The sequence below is a fragment of the Chrysochloris asiatica genome, unplaced genomic scaffold (genome assembly GCF_000296735.1).
Source record: "Chrysochloris asiatica unplaced genomic scaffold, ChrAsi1.0 scaffold00060, whole genome shotgun sequence".
Taxonomy (NCBI): domain Eukaryota; kingdom Metazoa; phylum Chordata; class Mammalia; order Afrosoricida; family Chrysochloridae; genus Chrysochloris; species Chrysochloris asiatica.
This window is the reverse complement of record NW_006408578.1, coordinates 3,634,789-3,641,689: the sequence shown is the minus strand read 5'-3', so window position 1 is coordinate 3,641,689 and position 6,901 is coordinate 3,634,789.

Sequence of the window (6,901 nt, the reverse complement as noted above, 5' to 3'; positions counted from 1 at the left end):
AATTGGCTGCTCATAGCCACTCACCAAAGAGTTAACTAGGCCTGTATTCGGTTCCATCACCATGGGAATAAGCACATCTCAACTGCTAAACCTCTGGACATTCTGGCCTAGTTGAAGTGATACAGAACCCTAACCGTTACATATGTCATTAGTTGTAAGCCACTGCTTATGTTACCAGCAGTTGAAAGCATCTAACTACTTATGTTGTTGTTTTTAAATCGGTTCTGACCCATAGAGGCCCTGTATAGGGTTTCTGAGGAGCAACTGGTGAGCTTGAACCACCGACCTTGTATTCAAACCAACTTTGCAATCCAGCACATTAACCCACAGCGCCACACCAGGACTCCACTGATATCAAGGTACAAATATAAGTGCTTTCATAGGTTCATTGAACATCCTGATCCTTGTCTTCCAACTTTCCCCCACAAAACTTGGCCATCAAGGTTTTCACAAATAGTAATCCTTGAGGTTGGAGGGAGACCTTGCCTATTACAGTGTCTCTTGGGGTTACTGTGTGGTTCAAATCAGAGCGTAAATGTGAAAGCCCTTTGCGAACCATAAAATACTCTACAAATGTAAAAGAGAACAGTTACAAATCCTTTGGGGTCAGGAACATACATGGTTATGCTATAAGGGACAAGATGCTGTTTAGCATGTTTCCTTTCCCTGGGGAGAACAGTGTTGTGGAGTCTGAGGTGACTGAGTTAGGAAAGTTATTTGACAAACTTTCTCCGGAAGACTTAACTGCAGAAGATTTGTACTAAGTGGAAACTAAGAGCACAGCCTCATGGGCTTTAACATGAAGCTAATCTGAGGCATCAAAATCACGAACAGTTCATTAGGGTTTCTTGAACCACAGTATGAGACACATGAAATTAGGATCACTTCATATTTAAACAAAGTTGCTGACCTCCAGTTAGTTCTCTGGTACCTGTGAGATCTAAAAGATGCCCCCAAACTTACCGCTATTTAAGTGAAGGATACCCTTCCTCAGACCCCTGTGGTTGGACTGGGCACTAGGACCCTTTTCCTATCGATACTGCAAAACCCAGGTAGAGCCACGATTGGTAGTGGAGCTTTGCTGTGGCATGCCAGGTTAGATTCCAGGGATACCACTTAGTTTCTAGAAAATAGTTTTCTTTAAAACAATTTTTTAAAATATTAAAAACCCAAGGTGAAGAAAAGGTTTTGAGTTCATATGCCAGTGATGTGAAGTGGGGCACACGGTGAGACACTGGGCTGGAGTGCTGACGTCTGTAATGGGATGGATCACTCTTATATGACCCTTCTCAGCATTGTCACTGAATGACTGGATTGTTGTTGTTGTTAGGTGCCACCAAGTTGGTATCAACTCATAGCGACCCTATGCACAACAGAACGAAACACTATCTGATCCTGGGCCAACCTCACAATTGCTGCCATGCTTGAGCCCATTGATGCTGCTACTTGGCCAATCCATCTCATTGGGGGTCTTCCTCTTTTTCGCTGACTCTCCACCTTACCAAACATGATATCCTTCTCCAGCGACTGGTCCCTTTTGACAATATGTCCAAAGTATGAGAGACGAAGTCTGGCCATCCTGACCTCCAAGGAGCATTCTGGCTGCACTTCTTCCAACGCAAATCTATTTGTTTGTTTTGAAAGCCCATGGTACTTTCAGTATTCCCCTCCAATACCATAACTCAAATGCATCAATTCTTCAACGATCTTCCTTATTCACTGTCCAACTTTCACATGCATATGATATGAGGTTATTGAAAATAAAATGGCTTGGGTCAGGTGCACCTTAGTCCTTAAGCTGACATCTTTGTCTCAACACTTGAAAAAGGTCTTGTGCAGCAAATTTGCCCAATGCAATATGTTGTTTGATCTCTTGACTGCTGCTTCCATGAGTGTTGATAGTTGATCCAAGGACAATGAAGTCCTTGACAACTTCAATATTTTCTCCATTGACAAGAATGCTGTTTATTGGTCCAGTGGTGAGGATTTTTGTTTTCTTGACATTGAGATGTAATCCATACCGAAGGCTGTGTTCTTTGATCTTCATCAGTAAATGTTTTAAGTCCTCTTCACTTTCAGCAAGCATGGCTGTATCATCTGCATATCGCAGGTTGTTAATGAGCCTTCCTCCAATCCTGATACCATGTTTTTCTTCATATAACCCAGCTTCTCAGATTATTTGCTCAGCATTCAGTCATCCTGCTTCTGAATTGTGTACTGTTGTTAAATGCTGCTAAGCTGCTTCCGACTCATAGCAACCCTGCATAGGGTTTCTGAGGAATGACTGGTGAGCTTGAACCTCTGACCTTGCAGTCACATTGCCACAGCAGGACTCCCTAGTAAGCCCCCTAATTGTGAATAAGGTCCGTGAGTTGTGTGTGACCATTGTAACAATTCAGCAGATAAGTAGAGAGGGCTGTGAGAAGGATGATGCACTGCTTGGGGTCGGAATTGGTGAAAATGTTGAGGATGGAGGCATGCCTGCCCTCCAGCTCACAGCAGTCAGTCCTGGACTATTGCTCTGGATTCTCCTTCCCCCCCGGTGAAGTTAGAGCAGATACCTCCACCACGCCATCTTTATGCCACCACATTGCAAGCTGTTCCTGAACACAAGCCTAATTAATCCTGTATGCAAATCCTTCACAGCCTTTCGTGGTCTTATTTCCTGCTGCCTAGTAGAAACTTGCTATGTACCCTCAAATCTTGTGAATACTATTCTATAACTTTGGTAAAAAATGACTGGTTGGAGAAAAATGAAATGTGCCTAAAATGAATTTTCAGGCTGTTGAATTTCATCTATCCACTTTCCCAAGGTGCTGCTTCACCCAGGATCAGCCTGCATGGACTGACGCAAGAATTCTGTTTTCAGAGGTGGAAATTCCCTCAACAGATGTTCAAGGCGGAAATCTGTAGCAATAAGCTGTAGCAGCCTTCTCTAGACCCCTATATGCATTACCACTCAGGTGGCTTGCTTTCCATCCATCCTTCCAGGCGTGTTCAAAGTGGACATCTCCAGTCACTAAGCCACAGGTTTGTGTCCTGGCTGTTCCCACAGAGAGATTCCCCACGGGAGAAGCTGGCTGAGAAATACAACCACCCAGAGAAACGTGGAGATCAAGGTGCAGAGAGGATAACGTGATACATCTGCCATTTTGCCCTTCTTGAACATTAGTTATGAGAGCCAAAAGAGCAAATTCTTGTTTGCACAACTAGTCTGATTTGGAATTCTATTACTTGTAACCCAAGTCTTTATTGAAAACAAAGCAAAACAAACCATTTGCTATCAATTCTGACTCATGGTAACCCTGTGCAATGTGTTGCAGAGTAGACCTGCTCTGTCTCCAGACCTTTCTCCCATGGTGCTACTGGGTGTGTCCAACTTGCCAACCAACCTTTAGGTTAACTGTTGTTGTTAAGTGCCGTTGAGTTGGTTCCTACTCATAGTGACCCTGTATAGAGTTTCTGAGGATTGGCTGCTGAGTTTAAAGCACCAGCCTTTGGTTCAAACTGACCTTAGTTTGAGTGCTTATCCTACAGTGCCACACAGTTTACACTACCTTCATGAGGACCTTTGCTGCCAGGTTGAATCCGATTCAAAACAACCCTACAAGACAGAGGAGAGCTACTCCATAGGGTCCTGAGGCTGTCAAGCTTTACAGAAGCAGGCTGCCTCATTTTTCTCCCATAAAGTGGCTGGTGGGTTCGAATTGCCGGCCTTTTGGTTTCAGTGCTTAACTCACTGGATCACCATGGCTCCTCTGGATCCTTATGTTGTTAAGTGCCATGGAGTCGGTTTTGACCCACAGTGACCCTGTATAGGGTTTCAGAGGAGCGGCTGGTGGGTTTGAACCGCCGGCCTTGTGGTTAGCAGTCCTATACAGCACCACAGCAGGAGTCCAGAGATATGTCTAAAAGTTGTATAAACTTAAGTACAAAAAAACAAGAGCATACGAAAAATGCTTCTGAAGAATGAACATTTATTTATCAATCAAATCATCCTTTTCAAGTCTATTTGTTTATAAATCCAAATCTTCAGATGGGAGATGTACTTATAACACACCAGAATTATTATATAATTGGATGGGAGAGCAGCTAAAATGGACTGTAGGCCAGTTGTTCCAGTTTTTCATGTTCAATCTGAATGAGTTGAAAAGTTTATGAGTCACATAGAAAATTAAATACTTGTAGATGATAAAAACATCGCACCCACTCTATTATATAATAAAATGCAATTGAATATTTGCTTAAGTAATAAAATGGTTAAGAAATGATTTGGGTTATAATCAGAAGAATATAATTATATATCTGTAGAAAGATAAACACTTCCCAAAGAAAATTCCAATTAAAAAAAAGCATTCTCAAACATTTTATATATATAAATAAACTTTACATACTTTTGTTTTACTGTCCAAAAAACCCACAAATTTGACAAACTGATATCAAAGCCCAAGTTTTCTCAAACATGAGTTCCAAGGGATTACTATGTCTGTGGTGTTTGATAAGAAACACCACAATTCTTAGAACACAGCACGTTCGGGCAGAGAAGAGAAATGTCTACCAATACTCACACATCTAGGGGCAGAGAGGCTGGGTAAAGGAGACAAAGAACTAAGAGGGGAGATTATGTTACTAGATATAGTTCCAAAGGGAATAAAAAAACACAATCCCCCAAAACAAGCTGCTGTCAAGTTGACTCCGAGTCATGAAGCCCCTATAGCACAGCAGAACTGTGCTCCACAGGGTTTTCAGTGGTTTTTTAGGAAGTAAATTGGCAGGCCATTCTTCAAAGGTGCCTCTGGATGAACCTGAATGTTTAACCAGGCAGGGCCTTCACTAAGGGGAAACAGACACGATCCAGGCAGACAGAGACTCTGTGGCCCAGAGAGAGAATTCACGATCTCTTTTTGAAATGTTCAGAGACAGATTCCATCAGGACTTTTGGTTTGAGTCAAACCTTTCATCTTGAACTTGGGACTTCTTGACCGAGGTACTTGGGATATGTTAAGGGAAAAAGACGAGTACAGTCAGACTCAGTTTTGCTAGACAGGATGTGAGAAGCCCAGCTGAGAGAATAAAGTCAGCACTCAGAGAAAAATCTGTGTTTGGGGTGAAGAAGCGTTCACACAAACAGTTGTTGCTTGTTGACAGAGCAGGAAAGGAGACAGACTGGAGTGTAGGCTCTTTAAGAAAGAGGAAGGGGAGGTGACTGCAACACGCAGGGCTGCAGAGGAGCCCTCTGAGAATGCAGAGACTGGAGTAGAGAAGGAAGTATACAAGCTTTTGTTCCTTTACCATCTGCTCTAAGCACCTGACCACATTTCCTCCAGGTGTCCCTGGAAGAGGTAAGCTACCTGAATCTACTGAAAAACCCACTGCCATAGGGTCTATTACTCATAGTGACCCTGCCGAGGGCTTCCAAGAGCTGTACATCTTCGCAGGAGCAGACAGTCTGTTTTTCTTGGAGGGGAAGGTTTGAACTGCTGACATTGCGGTTAGCAGTCAAGTGCTTATTTACAGTGTCACCAGGGTTCCAGCACCTGTTATGAAGTGCCATTGAGTTGGGAGTTCCAACTCAGCGACCCTGTCTACGGTTTCTAAGGAGTGGCTGGTGGGTTTGAACCGCTGACATCGCAGTTAACAGTCCTGTGCTCATCCTACAGGCCACACCAAGCTGTGGTTAATTTCCCCCTGTGTGAAACATACAGCTGCTGCTGTCGGTGCTAATGCCTTGTTGCCTAGAGTGAGCTGAATCCTGGTAGCCAGCAGTGGCTATAGCATCTTAAAGGGTCCTGGTAACACACTGAGTTACGACTTGGGCTGCAGTTTGAATCTACCAGGTGCTCCATGAGAGAAAGATGAGGTTTTCTGCTCCTATGAAGATTTACAGCCCAGACAAGGTTGCAATGAGTCGGAACCCACTTGAGAGCACACAACCACCACATGACATGCTTAAGGATCCCTGGCAGCAGGGTGGGTTAAGTGTTGAGCTGCTAACCACAAGGTTGGTGGTTCAAACCCACCAGCTGCTTTGAAGAAGAAGAGGCAGTCTGCTCCTCTACAGATTTATAATCTCAGAAACTCAATGGAACCTTTCTACTCTGTCTTCTCAGGTTACTATGAGATGGAACCAGCTCAATAGCAGTGGGTTGGGCCAGCAATGGGGAAGCCACATTTGCACTTGTGGCTAAACTAGTTTTCAGATGGCCTACATGTGACTCAATAGGCAGAACACAAGCTTCACTCTAACATGGAGACATGCACGGAGTCCCCATTATCCATGAGAACTCAATGTTCCCAAGGCAAGAATACATACGTTAAGTAAAAGGGCTGTGTTGTAGTGCACAGACTTCCACAGCAAAATCAAAGGCCCTCGGTGACTGACAGGATGAAGCAGCGCGGCAGCTCCAGTCGGAATGTCATGTGGGAATGCTTTTGGCAGGATATAAAGCCATTTCTGTTTTTAACCTACACAAGTCAATGCTTGCTTGGGAACATGATTTGTATCAGGCACTTCTCTCTCTTGGGAAGTGTCTGCTCTGGAGGTGAAGCTGCATGGCAGTGTGAGCCCAGCATCCTTTCTAGCACAAGGAGAAGCTTCATCCTGTAGTCACAGGTGTTCTCAATGGGAGGCCCCGTACTGAATGAAGCCTCAGTTACTTAAGGCAACAGCTAAATGCGCAGGATTTTCTGAGGGTCCTGTTCTGAAAGGGGAAGAATGTGTCAAAAAGAATTTTAATAAGCAGGTAAGGAGTGTGTGAATCTACCTGAAAAAAAAAAAATGCATGAGGGTGCTTCCCTTTGAAACTGATAACACAAATGCAGAAATACATGATTTCTGCCATGAGAGCTCTGAGTCTTTGTACCACACAAATAAGGTTCAATGACTCAATCTTTCCAATGT